General features: G+C 32.7%; 1 protein-coding gene across 2 annotated transcripts in view; it reads right to left on the bottom strand.

The window, feature by feature from the left end:
* Positions 1 to 15,341, bottom strand: part of LOC129949474 (titin homolog) — a 202,156-nt gene that overhangs the window by 121,677 nt on the left and 65,138 nt on the right. The gene's annotated exons all lie outside the window — the stretch shown is intronic.

Below are 15,341 nucleotides of genomic sequence, written 5' to 3'. Positions count from 1 at the left end.
TTATTTAAAACAAAAAAGCAAAAGTTCAAGTGAAATACAAAATACAAAATACTCCGTATAAAAACGTCTTAGGGGTCCAATTTAATAGAACTGAATTTCGTGTCATTCGGTGTAGAAGAGATTACTCTACCGAGATACTTTATTTTATTTTATTTATATTTTGTTTTTCTCATTTTGGAAAATTTTATGATGTAGAACGGCTTGGAAAAGGTGAAGAGGCAACAGAGCAAAAGTAGAGAACTTTTTCTTCGACTTCTTCATTATCCGCTTGGGCTAACATCGACTTGGTAACTTCGTAACTCTCATCGAATATTCGCAATTAAGGCACTCGAATGGGAGTCCCTATGGGTAGAAGAAGAAAAAAACCGTTCTTCGTTGGGTAATGGCGAAAATGAACGTGATTTCCGGTATTCATGTTGTTGGATTTTGTTGGCGTATATTTATATTTATATTTATTTTTTTTCGTTGACGGTAGATATAATATGTAACGCATTGGAGCAACGATTACCTTTTATTGATACGGTTTACCTTTGCACTGTAGGGGTAAGGAATGGAAGTAATGTATAACGAGGCATATTATAGGTACGTCTTCGTCGTCGTCGTCATCGTAAGTAGCAGCATAATATATGTTTGTGTGTGTAGTGTGTACCTATAGTAGTTGGGCCGGAAAGAATCAAGTTGTGACCACTTAAGGGAACACAATGAGGGCCGATGTTTTTATTGTTGGCCTCTAAGATTATTGAGACGTGATATCTTACCGTACGCCTTCTATTAGCCATTTGTATATTTATATAAGACGTGAATCACTTACAGTTTCTTGAGTTGATTATCTCTTAAAACAAAAAAAAAAAACGTTTTCTTTGCTTTATTTTTTTGGCTAAAAGCTATCGAACGGGAAAGTAGAAAGGTCTGCACTTATCTATATAATAACTGATATGTATGACTGACGTGATTATATTTTTTTTTTGTTTTATAAATGGAGTGCTATAATGGCTACAAACAAAAAAGTCTTTAAAGACTACTTTAAAAAGAGAAGAGAAAAGTGTTATTTGTAACACATCAGTATTTTGGCCAGGTTAAGTGTAATTTGGTAATTGTATAAACACCGGTGTCATAACTTGAAATTTGACATTTTCAAAAGAGTACTTAAGTTAAGTTAAGTTATTTTATGTTTTGTACAAGGTGGGCCAATTATGCACTACTGAACGAGGAAAAGAAAGTGCCACAAATACTTTAGGAATGGCTTTATGCGTTTAGATATTCTTTGGTTTTTTTTTCAGTCAAATGGAATTCAAAATAGTTTATTTAAGAAAAGGACAAAAATAATGGGAACGTTCGCGTACCCTCCTAAAACAGTCCAATTTTACGAAAAAAATACGAAATTTGACCAAATCCTGTTTGCGTACTCAAAAATTTCGTAGTTTTTCGTAAAAGAGAGCTCACGAGGGAGAGTAAAATATTTCCCCAACCTACGAATTTTAGCCCAAGAAATTTCTTTGGACTGATTTGTGAAAAGTGTCAAATTTGATAGAAATTCAAATAAATTGCTCGCTTTTGCTGTCACTTATAAAATTAAAAACTCGTTTCCCAAAGAACAGCAACAAAATTGCAATTTTTAAGTTTTTTTTATAAAAAAAAAAAAAAAAAAACAATGGACCAGAGTGATAATCAGTTGATGTTTTAATTTATCCATTTTTTATAATAACAAATACATTCAAAATACGAAAAGAAATGATGATGTTCTAAAATTTATATTTTTTTTGTAGTTTTTTTCTTTTTGTGAGAGAATTTTACCCCCACTCTTTGAAATATCTCTTTTTACGAATTTTGGTGCAGAAAGTACGCGAACGGACCTAATGTTGTCATACATACGATATACAAAAGCACTGAATATAATTAAAGATGGCGGATGTGTTATCGATATTTTTCGATTACACCGATAAGTTGTCAGAGTTTTGGTTATGCAATTGAAAAAAAAATTACAGAAGCGCTATTGTGAATCAAATTTCGAAATATTGTAACAGTGCGTATAGGGGATTCACTTCTGAGCTGAACTAAGTACAAAAAAGGGATTTCGAAGATAATAATACGTATCTAGCTTTAGTCAACAAAAATGGATTATCTTTTGACAATTAGTTATTGAAAAATCAAAAAGTTACTAATTGCACAAGAACTTGGCAGTCGTTTCAGAAAACAAATGTCAAGACTTGCTTTGGTAATACAAAAAACAGCTAAGGCATTAAATTATTCTATTTGATAACAGAAGCCAATACAAAATTAAAAACAAAAATGTGACTGGGTTTATTTTATGATTTTTTCAATTCAATAGGCTCCGTGAAAGAATTCCCAAAGGATTAAGTCCCAAAAAATTGTATTTAACTTTCGAATCAAAGCACAAATTTAAAATGTTTTTTTAATTTTTTGCTATGGAATTATTTCACAGAGCCGTCCTAAATTTTAGATTGAGGCCTCTCTAAATTAAGCTTTTGTAGTGTTGATAGTAGTAATGTCGTTTTCGGAGCTTACACACAACTTTTTAATATTTTCTATTTGAAAGAGTTGATTATTTTGTACTTTTAGACGAGTAAAGTTATTATCGAAACTTAAGCTCTCAAATCATAGTCAGTTTTTGAATTCTTCAATTTTGCTCGATTTTATTTTGTTCGATTGAGTATTGAGTAGTACGCCGTAAGTGCGTAGGACTGTCATGCAAGAGGTCTTGGGTTCAATCCTTGCCTGTGTCATCTTAAGTTTTGTTCATGGGAATTTTCAAATCCTCCAAGAGCAATTCTTAATTCTAATCATGAATCAAATTGGACGTTCGGAATCAGCTTAAAACTGTAGGTCTCCTCCATCCCTTACAACATTCCTCACACACAGGAATTGTTGAAAGTTGTAAGTCAAAAGGTTCTAGTTCCAAGAAAATGTTGCGCCACCTAATTCCTTATAGCATCAACGTTCCATCTAAGTTTATAAATAATTATTCTTGTAAATTTTCTTTGAATTTTTTCAATTCTAACAGAATGAGTTTTGTAAAACGGCTTCCATACCAGTACGGCTTCCAGCAGTACTCTAGAACTGATCTAACATAAGCAATGTAAAGCGTTTTTAAGGTATAGGGATCATTTAGACCTTTAGAGTTGCGGAAAACAAATCCAAGCATAGCTTGGAATTTAAGTTAAAATCAGATAGATCATTTGTGAATATAAAAAACAAAAGTGGTCCAAGATGGCTACCTTGAGGAACACCCAAGGACACATCTATTGGACTTGAGACGATGGAATCAATACGGACATATTGAATGTGAGATATGAACGCAACCAATCTAGCAAGTTAGAATGATACCTAGTTTTTCCAGTTTATGAATTAAAATTTGATGGTGAACTCTGTCAAATGCTTTGGCTAAATCCAATTGTTAAACTCTTAAGAAATCAATGTTCAATTCACAGACAAATGCAGAGCAAAGTGTGTAATGAACGTAACAAGTTACAATGTAGTTTTTTTTTTTAAATAGTGCACAATTTTTTGAAAATTTCGCTATCATGGGTACTCCGTTGTCTTTCATAGAAACACGAAACTTATGACTCTACGAAACAAAAGCCACAGAAAGAAAACTGGTGTATGGCGTTTGAGTGTTATTTTTTCCCATTAACTGAATATTCAGCATTATTATTAGTTTCTACGGAAGATATGTTCTCCAAGTTTCACCTTCACAAAAATTCACTTCGAATTGAAAATAAAATATCGAAAATCCTCTAAAAAATATGGAAACATTTCAGTCTTAAAAAGAGTCAAATTTCAAACAAAATGATACTAATATAAATTTTTTTCGAAAATTGATCATCTTCCTGGTAAAACTTATGGTAAAGTAAAATGGAATGTTTACGGTTTTAATTTTTTTAATAGGCCTGATTAAGTCAAAAACTAAAAGATCAAGAAAATCGCATTAAAATTGAAATTGCTCGAAATAATTTTACTTCAGCAAACTTAAACTAAAATATTCAAGCTTGAAAATGTACGTATTTTATTAAATGAATAATCTCAGTTACTATTGTGAATTTTAGTTAACTTTCAAAAAGATCGAAGTATTGATATACCTAGCCCAGCCAGTTCTGTTACATTTTAAGAGCGCAATACAAAAAAATCTAGTACATTTAATATCATCAAATTTATTTTTTAGATTAGTTCACAATATTAGTTTAAAGAAAAAATTTTTGTTCAAAATGGCCGCCTTTAGCCTTAATGCAGGCTTTCAAACGTTGTGGCCATTGGTCTAAAGCGACACGCACTGTGTCGATGGGTATCGATGACGCTACTATTAACAAAGCAGCTTTTAGGCTATCCAAATTTTGATGGGGAGTATTGCAGGCCATGTTCTCCAGTTTGGATCACAAACTGTAATCCATTGGATTCAAATGTGGACTCCCCGACAGCCAATCTGCAGCTGCAATAAAATCTGGAATACTTGTTTTAAGCCACTCTTGTGTGTTTTTGGTCTTGTGTGCTGGAGCAGTCTTGTGGGAAGACCCATCTTTAAAACTCGTAAAAGAGAGCATTTGTTAATCTCTTAACAACACCCTCCAAAAATTCTTCTGATACACTTTTGCACCGGTTTTCACGCCTTTTTCACAAAAGTGCAGTAAAGTGAAACCTTCATGGGAAACCCCCCACCCAACTACGCTGAACTTTTGGAACAACTTTTTTAGCTTCTTTGGATGAGGTCGCAAAAACGTATCATTTTGTTTATTATACCCTTCTTCTATTGTAAAGATTTTTTCATCCGTAAAAAAGATATTTGTATGTCCATTAACCGCGTGCTACTGCCAAAGGTTTTTGCTTCTGTCAAGTCTTATTTTTTTTAAGACTTGGAGTTAAAAGATGTCCTGTAGCTCGACTATAGGCTGGATATATCCAATTCTCCGGACATGCTTTCGGAGAGGATTGCTACGAATTCTTTCACGCACAGGTTTTACTTTCGCGCTCGTTCGAGTGAAGCGTGGAAGATCACTTCTTGGTCTGTCCTCTACTCTTGACAGTTTATCAAAACGTTTTAGAGTACGATACACAAACATTCGCAATAAACCAAGTGTTTTTAAAAGTTTAAAAATTTGATTTGAATTTTTTCTACACTTATGTAATGGAATTATGGCGACTCGATTTTCTTTAACGCTCCACTCGATGATTTCCGATCAAAAGCTGAAACCAAACTAGCTTCCATTCTTAACTTATAAGATCACGTGTTTCGAAAAAATAGTTAACGGTATTATTCCTAGTGGAAGTTATGAGCAATGCGCTCTTAAAATCGTGTAACAGAAGTTATGGCTAGACTAGGTATGTCCAATGAGTTTTTTGTTTGTAATTATGAACTTGATTTGTTTAAATCAGAACGTAAATCTCCTAGAAACTTATTTTTCGATACATACATATTTACAATTCGTGAATTTTTCTCGATTCGTGAAATCTTCTCGATTCGTGAATTCTTCTCGATTCGTGAATTCTTCTCGATTCGTGAATTTTTCTCGATTCGTGAATTCTTCTCGAACCAAAACCAGTCTAAGGACAAAACTTGCACATCATTTGAAAACTTGGAAAGAGTTAACACTTAAATAGCAATAATTTCCAATGCTCAAACTTCATAATTAAAATGCTTCTTATGAAAAGAAGGACCACAATGAAAACTGATGTAATCTTTCCGAGAAAACTATTAAATGTGTCATAAATATTAATAGGACTGTGGTGTTTCTTTGGGGCAATTATAATTGATGGTTTTACACCAACAAACTGCTAGTTTGGGTTCCCAGTAGTCAAAGACCTTTTGACATGTATTTTGATATCTGGTTTATGCTGCACTCAAGCTTGAAATACCCTTAAGTGCTTTAAATTAATTCCCAATAATATTTTCCTTTAATTTTCCAACAATAGCTTTAAATTCCGAGAATCCTTCTTGAAGAAAAACAAGTCACAACGAGTGTAAAGTACATAGGTACCCTTATCATCATCATATTTATTTATAAGCCACAATCACCACAAGTGAATACTGAATATATCGAAAAATTTTCATTTGAATTCCTTATTATTTTTATCTTTATTTCAAATACTGTTCCTTTAAACTTCTCCTAGTAGACATCTCCCAAAAGGATTCCAATTTCGTTCAAGGTATGCTGGTGTCTGTCTGTGTCTACTATATATTAAACCAACCAAGGAATTGGACAACAACAATAAAAATGATTACTTTTTCAAGTTTTAATCATATCCAAAATCCAAAAATGCATTTATATGCATTCCCTATATACAAATAGATAGTTCTATACAATCCAAAAGATACCTATGTGTTCCCGTTTTCAGACTTTAACTCATCCAGAAGATTATTCTAGAAGAACCCAGTTAGACTACTCGTATATAGGTACCTATCTACATAGGTAAAGTATCTATAAATGTATCTATCTATTTTGTGTACAATAAACTTTTCCGACAAAGCTGAAAATCCATACAACTACTACTTGAACATGCAAAAAATAATATCTAAAAAAGAAAAACTTCAAAAAAAAAATAGAAATGAAACTTTCTCCACATCAGGTGATTCTCTAGCACCCATAGTATCTGAGTATCTAAGTTCTATAAGTATCTAGGAAAGGTTTTGTATGTGCTGATGGGGGCGGGGGATGGAAGAGAGTTAGAGGAGGAAGGAAGGGAGATGACGATGAGGGCGACTTTTCCACTATTCCTCTTTATTGCGCAAATTCCCGGACGACACGATACGCTACGATACGATACTATCTTTTCCCTATCTCTGTATCATATCAACAAACAGAACTAAAAAAAATAGACGTAATCCCACGCTCTGTCTGTGAGCTATTTCTACTCTACTATCATCCTCTACACAGCTGATACTACATAGTTTTTGCACCGCAAAATAAAAAACAACAACAACAAAAAAACCGTATCCATTTATTTAAGTATCTGCACTTTTCGATAAACATACATACATACCTACAACATATACCGAGATACATAAATGTACATATCTATTTATTTGGGTTTTACTGGTAAACGCATTTAGGGTTGCCATGTGAAAAAAATAGCTCAGTAGCCAAGTCGGCGGAGATTAAAAAGTAGCCCAGTTCTAGTGTCTAGTCTAGTCTAGTGAAAAATGTAGCCCAGATTCGATTTGGGCTTTTTAAGCCACAATCATGATACAATCCAGATAAGTTTGATTTGGCCTTTTTATAGCACAATAGGTTGTTATACTAAAAAAATAGCTCAAGATTAGATTTGGGCTATTTACAGCACAATCATCATTCAATCCAGATAAGTTTGATTTGGGCTATTTATAGCACAATATTGGCTCAACCAAGAGAAGTTAGCGCTGTTTATAGCTCAATTATCCCATTTAGGTTGTTATACTAAAAAAATAGCTCAAGATTAGATTTGGGCTATTTACAGCACAATCATGATTTAATCCAGATAAGTTTGATTTGGGCTATTTATAGCACAATATTGACTCAATCAAGAGAAGTTAGGGATGTTTATAGTTCAATTATGAAGTTTAAGTTATTATACTAAAAATATAGCTCAAGTTTACATTTGGGCTATTTACAGCACAATCATGATTTAATCCAGATAAGTTTGATTTGGGCTATTTATAGCATAATATTGGCTCCATCAGGAGAAGTTAGGGCTGTTTATAGCTCAATTATGAAGTTTAGGTTGTTATATCTACTAAAAATATAGCTCAAGATTAGACTTGGGCTATTTAGAGCACAATCATGATTCAATTCAAATAAGTTTGATTTGGGCTATTTATAGCACAATATTGGTTCAGTCAAGACAAGTAAGGTCTGTTTATAGCTCAATTATGCCGTTTAGGTTGTTATACTAAAAATATAGCTCAAGATTACATTTGGGCTATTTACAGCACAATCATGATGCAATCCAGATAAGTTTGATTTGGGCTATTTATAGCACAATATTGGCTCCATCAAGTGAAGTAAGGGCTGTTTATAGCTCAATTATGAAGTTTAGGTTGTTATACTAAAAATATAGCTCGAGATTAGACTTGGGCTATTTACAGCACAATCATGATTCAACCCAGATAAGTAATAGCTCAATTCTGACTAAGTTGTCATACTAAAAAAAAAGTAGCCCAAAATTAAATTTTGTTTAGTTCTAGCTATACCATAAATATAACTCAAGATAAGTTGCGGCTATTTATAGCTCAGTAATGATTGGGCTGTCATACTAAAAACACCGCCCAAGATAAGTTTGGGCAATTTATAGCCCAATTAGAATGAAGTTCCACATAAGTAGCCCAATTATGACATCCCGGCCATGCTAAATGTTTTGACGACAATTTTGGAAATAAAGACAGCCCCATCTGGCAAGCCTGGACGCATTATGTATTTACATTAAGCGGTATATAAATAATGTATACCCATGTACTACTTGGCACAGGGTGTAGTACCTTTGCAAGACTTAAACCCCAACGCAAGTGCAACAGCAAACACACTACTATCTGCACTCCAGCTGCGACAACGACTACGGGCGGCGGTGACGTTGGGGAAGGGGGGACAACCAACGACGGAAGGGGTACATACTCGTATATGCTGACTGTGTACGAGTCTGTATGTTTGCTTATACATAGATAGTCCCTTTAATTTTGTGGGGGTGCAGACAGAAAGGGGGTAGAAAAGTGCACAAGAGTTGCCTTGGCAACAGCGCACCAAAAAGGAGCACACCACCAACGTATCATCAGTACTATACGTTACGTATGTATCTATATAGAAGCCAAACCCAAACCCGAAACAGCACCAGAAATCAGCTGTATTCTTCCCCTCTGCGCTTCTGATGCTCTCAGCCAAGGACTTCTTGTTCCTTCTTCATCATCACCTCCACGTTCGTCGTTGCACGTCGTCGTCGCCATCAGTCGTCGTACTTGTACGTAGTCTGCCTTTGGAATCATATTTTTGCTTTAACGTTGCATGCCGTCGTCGTATTCGTCCTCGTCCTCGTCCTCATCGTCATCGTCTCCTTGCGGATGAATTCGCAAAGCTCCTCTTGTACTTCTTCCACTAAAACTCAGGGATGATGGAGAGCGCAATGAATACAAAAAAAAATGTAAAACTGCAAGGAAATACTCCAAAACGAAGAGGACGAAAATAATACATAAAATAAAAAATTATATCAACGTACTCAAGTTGCTCTTGAGTTTGACATGCAGGACGGGAACGGGATCGGAATCGGGACTGGGACGACACAAGAGCAGTATATGGGCACAGGGGGAAGACAAGGAGCAAAAGAGAAGTTAGAGAGGTCTAGAGGGGTTCAACACTACACTGAACGACAACAACATGGCACTTGTGCTTAATAGTTGCGCCTTATGCGCCCTCTATAATTCACATAAGTTGATGAATATTTTTTCTTATTTTGATTTTGTACTCGTTCTTCATATACGATGATTTTTTTTTTTTTGTTCTTAATTTTTATTTTAGGGTGTGTTTTAGTTTTGTAGTAAAGTTTAAACAATAAAGAAACACAAAAGAACAAAAGCCATCTTCAACAAAAGTGTAACTAAGTACATTCACTGGTCTGCAAAAACAAAAAGTCAAAACTATTTGTCAAAAATAAAATGATAAAAATTAAGTGAGCTTTGAATGTTTTAAGAGTTTTTAATCTGATAATCTGCTAAATTTTTCATCACGTCAAATTTTGTTGGAGTTGCATGAAATTGGATCTCAAGCTTAAAGAATAAGGAGGATTGTTTGTAATATTGTCAAACAAACTTCAAAGGAACGGTTCTTGTTTGACGTTTTCTATTTTTTCTTTATTTTTGAAGGAAACGAAATGTTAAGCCAAACAAATCTGGTGGACAATTCTGCGGTCAACCAAAAGAAACTTTTCTTTTACTTGCTAATCGACAAGGAGTGTACTCAGAACTTAAAATAATGACGTTTAATCTTAAACGATCAAATAAATAAAGGCTTCGCATTTTGCTAAATTAACAATCAATCTATCCTAAATTTGTGTTTTTATGAATAAAAATCCTAGTTTTTATTTAAAAGGTATGCATCTTAAAACAACTGAACAGTGACAGTTCGCGATTGCAAAACAAACAGAGCAAACAAACCTAAATTTGTGAACAGACTCATTTATTAGAAATGTCAAACACAAAGAAGCCATAGATTAAGGAAATTACTAAAAATTAAAGAAGATATGTTGTGGTTTTAACGTGAGTAAAATCCTAAGAGATAAAGAAATAGAAAGATGCTGAAATCGTTTAAAATGTTTAATGTTTTTAATTACGAATAATTTTCGACTATTGTTCGTTCTTTAAGGTAAATAGTTTTCCAATGGTTCTACTGCACCGACACGTTTTATGATTTACTCTCTAAGTTCGTTACTTCACTTAAATTTTATTGGCTTTATGATTTATTTCTAAAGTTGTCTAACTACCAACTTATAGAAGTTTATGTTTAAACTTTTTATTCTCCTCCTAACGCGATATCCGTTCGGAGCTAAAAATTGTTCGTATAACGACTAACTCACCATCGAGGTTCATGTTGCATTCGAAGTACCTGTCATCGGAAAAACAATTCAACTAGCTGTCAAAAATTCACAAAAAAATTCTATTGGGCGCGTTAAGAAATATCTTACAAATGGTATAACGGATATATCGCCAAAAACGAATGAATTTTTTTGAATTAAAAAATCAATCATTTTTTAAACAACAAACTCAATTAAGTTTTCTAAAAATATGCTACAAAACAAAAACTCCCTAAGCCCAAAAGACAATATGCAAGTGTCTACTCAACCTTAAATGTTCATTTGTCATTCTCATTTAAAAGTAGGGTATGTTACAATGTATTTTAATTTCAAAACAAAAAACTAAAGCCTTCCCTCATTTCTTATTCACAACTTTACTTTTTACCTTTAATTTGCATAGGTACACATGTCGTGTGCTTGATGTAGGATAAAATATGGCTACAGGAAAACGAAGGCGAAGGATATTCGAGAATAATTTTGCTGTACTTCGTTTTTTATTTTTTTTTTCAAGCAGAAAACTAAAGGCTCATTTACTGAAGTCATGCGTGCGCCACTTTAAAGTCAATGTTTTCTTTCTTTTTTTTTTCTCTTTTTGACGTACAAGTACATAGGGTACATATTTTCTTTCTTTTTTTTTGGGAGGTCATGCGGTTTTTTTTTAAGGATGACTTCACACTTTTTCTCTCCTTCTACAATTCGCATTCGGAATGAATAATGAGCACAGAGAAACAAAAAAAAAGAAACGAAGAGGAATATTGTTAAATAATTTTTGTATATTTGCACCAGCAAGGCGCAAAACTTTAATCAATCATTTGTTTTTTTTTTTGTATTTTTAAATAAAAATAATACATATACAATATGAAGGCGTGGAGTTAGGATCATGAATACGTGCTTTGTTTGTTTAAATATTCAATGGCAAAAAAAATAAAGGATGCCTTTGCACTATGCACAATGATGAATGGACGCCAAATAATCATCATCATTTTCAAAGTACTTTCAGTTGAATGGAGTTTTTCACTTGAGGAAATCAGAATAAAGAACGAAATGTATGCTCGCAGAATCGTCTGTGCTGTATTATTTGTAGGTTCACATTTTTGTGCAAATAATAAAATAGTGGATATTATAGTGAACAATAAGGATATTGAAACATTCGACTAATAATAATTCCATGTTTATGTGTACATACATAAATGTTGGGGAGCTTTGAAATCTGACAGGAAAAAAAACTCTTTTTAGGATTGAATTTTCTTTGGAAGCAAATAAAATTTCAAAGTTATACATTTTTGATGTGAGAGGGGCTTTATAATAATTTTTTGCAAATGTAGGACTTTTTTTTTGGCACAACCACACTATTTCAGAAAGTTTCACTTTTTTTTTGTGGCAAAACTTAATGAACTTTCTACACAATTTATGAATTTTTATGATTTTTTTAGGTTTCTATGAAATTCTTGACACATGTCATACAACTTTAACTTGACAGTTTATAGTTTGAAGTATGAATACATGTCAAGAGGACTCAGTGCCTCGAATCAATCAAGGACTTTCATTTCCAAAGGGTGGTTATCTGATGGGCATAAATCCAAGTTTTCAAGTTATGTGCGTGATAATTTTTAAGTAATATATCTCTCCATGTGTATGTACTTGTAGAATTTCGAACATCTTTTTAAACAATGTTTTATGTTGTATGTCATGTATTAAAAAAAACACAGTTTTAGCCCTTTTATGTACCCACTTTCCATTTTTGACAGAAGCAAATACTTTTGCTTAGCGAGGAATTCCTCAACGTGAAAGATTTGTTTTGCAAATGGCTACCAATATCGATTTATTTGACATTTGTGAATTGAACATATGAAAATAATATGATACGTCAACTGAAGACAATTGAGATGTAGAAATTTATTGGATGCTTTCAAATTTAGAAATTAGAAAAAAAGAGCAAGGAAATTCTTAATCCGAACGGTCTCAACGTCATCGTTGAACCGATGGCAGTTTCAAATTAGATCTGTTCGCATTTACTTTAATTCTTAAAACTGAATATTCAAATGGATTTTAATTAGTTTTTAAAAAAAAAATTTCAAAGACCTTTTGTTTAAAGAATAGGTTTTGCTCGTTTTAAGTGAAACATAATGTCGACGAACATACCTAATTAAATGTCAGTTTGATTTTTAAACTCATTATTAAACTTGCCCAATGGTTTCTTATGAAAATGTAATTGCTTTCAATATAGCATTTGTAAATTACTCATATTTTTTTGTTGAAAATGTCAACAAATAGTTTATGACTTAAAGAAGGTTTATTGTGTCTATCTGTCAATATCTGTAATCTACTACGTAATTTTTCGTTAAACGGTTCATTTAACACAAATTTAGAAAGAAGCGTAAATTGTGAATAAACCTCACTCAATTTTGGTTTTTATTTTTTGCGTTGTTATTATTATAGAACTAAACCATTATAATTTATAATGATGTGTTTGAAATTACATTTCAACTTATGTATTAACGCCAGAAGCACAGTTTTAAATGTGTAACCTTAGAAGGCAAAAACCATCCAAGTATAATAGCACAAAATTGATGTCATATCGGAACAATTATATTAGATGATTAAAATATTTCGCAAGTATTTTATTTCAACAAAATAAATTCAATGTCGTTTTTGCGGTCTAATGAATTTCTGTGTGTTTTTAGTTTATAAATATACAATTATTTATAAGTTACCTAAGAAATTAATTGAAGGCAGAGGTTTTTTCTTTTTTTGGATATTGTTAATCTATTTTTGATCAGTAATTGTTTTTTTTTTCTTTTGGTAATTTACAAAGACGCTAATGTTGGCTTATTGCTATAGGCCTTCATATTTTCTACCGGAACAACAAAATATAATAACAGAAACTTGTTTTGCCTTGACCCATAATAGTTGTAGTTTTTGTTTATATTTTGACAAGTACAACTGACATGATAAAAAAGTCAGCAACCAAGTGAATGAGAACTGTCAAACCGCCATTTTTTTTTAGAAATATCATCGCATTCTTTTAGAAAAATCTACAGTTAAGTTACACTGTTACCACTGCAAACTAAAAGTATTTCAATACGCGTTTGAAGAATCAGTAGTGCAATCTAGTGAAAACACAAGCTAGAATAAGTTTTCACGTGCACACCGAAAAATAAACCTCTTCAAAAGATAAATTCGCTTTTGTTTTTGTATACTCTTAGTTTAATTGATTTAAGGGCTCTCCTAACCATAGACAAAACCAAACATAAACCCGCCCTTGACAAATAAACAAAACAAAAAAATGGCATAAATCTTCTCCAGATTTGACCTTTACATTTTGTATTGCCTTTTTATTTTCATTAATATTTAATTTGATGTTGCCAAAACAATATTCATACAAAAACATTTCAATGATTTGATTCATTGAAAATCCAAAGTGTAATAAAATTATTGTTGTGTGGATGCTTTTGACATTTTGGAAATTGATTTATGTGTTCCATAAATAATGGCAACAAAATAAAAAAGTGTAGTAGGTACCCAAAAATGTCAATTTCAAATTTCAGTTATTTTCCATTGAATTACAATTTGCTGTAACTTTTTTTGCTCCTCAAAATGAAAGGATTTACGTTTGACATATTTTGTTTCCTTTTTATTTTGGGTTCAACTTTTTAGTGTTAATTTTTTTTATTTTTTAAATTTTGTTGGTGTTACTGACAATGGCAATAATTTAATTTGATTTATATTTGCAACAAACAGCAACAACTTAAATATGTACATATATATGGAAAATGAAGTCATCGTCACTCTCATCACCATCTTCCCTGCTGCGTGCCAATATTATGTCTCGATGCAAACGTGTCCTCAACTTAAATATAAATTCAGTGTTATGAGACTTGTAAGTCTAAACCTGAGTTGGCGCTGTAAACACACACATAATAGGTACATGAATCCCATGAGTAATCAAACGTCAAGTGCATGGAAGACGATTCATGTCATAACAAATTTCAGTTTTCAAAACTTATTATTATTATTTCTTGCTCATTTTCTTACCACCAAACAGTCGCCACTTGTGACAATGTCAACGATGGCTATGGCTACAAAACATCAGAAAGGAAATTGTGTGTGCGTTCACCTTCTTAGCGTCTCATGAGTATGACACTAGACGCTGGGATGGCGCGCAATTTCACAAGTAGATAAAGTAGGAAAAAGCTTGATGCAAATGTAACAAATGAAGGCGAGACTAGCAGAATAATTAAGCCAAATGGAGTATAAGAGAATGAGAGTACGGGGGGTAAAAGAGTTCGGAATGGGATACGTGTCACATCACATCACAACTGCAAACTGCTGCAAGTGGGAGCTGTTCTTTATTTTCTTATATTATGGGTATAAAAAGAGAACTCATTTGATGTGCTTTTATGTTCTTCTGTCTAATGTAATTATGAGTGGTATTAGGGAAAATTTAAAGTGTTATTATAGAGTGTATGGCTTCTGTCTCGGATGATTACTCTACATTATTTTTTTTAGAAGAAGAAAAAAAAGTGGGTAGGTCTTAAGTATTATTTATGAAGCTTAACAGAAGAGAGGAGCCATTTCTTTATGTGATGTAAGGCGGTGTTAACATAACTCTTGACCAAATGAGCTAATTTTAAATTGAAATTATTTGTAAGGATTATTGCTGTGCACAAAAAAATAGGATGATGCATTTTTTTAAATCGAACACACCTAAATGAAGGACACAATTTGGGAACTGTCAACTGTCACATCGCTAATAAACATCTCGAATTAAAGTTAGGTTGGAATAACATAAGATTTGAAAG

This window comes from Eupeodes corollae, chromosome 3, assembly GCF_945859685.1.
Source record: "Eupeodes corollae chromosome 3, idEupCoro1.1, whole genome shotgun sequence".
NCBI lineage: Eukaryota > Metazoa > Arthropoda > Insecta > Diptera > Syrphidae > Eupeodes > Eupeodes corollae.
The sequence above is the reverse complement of the archived record's forward strand: the minus strand, read 5'-3'. Positions and strand labels throughout refer to the sequence as shown.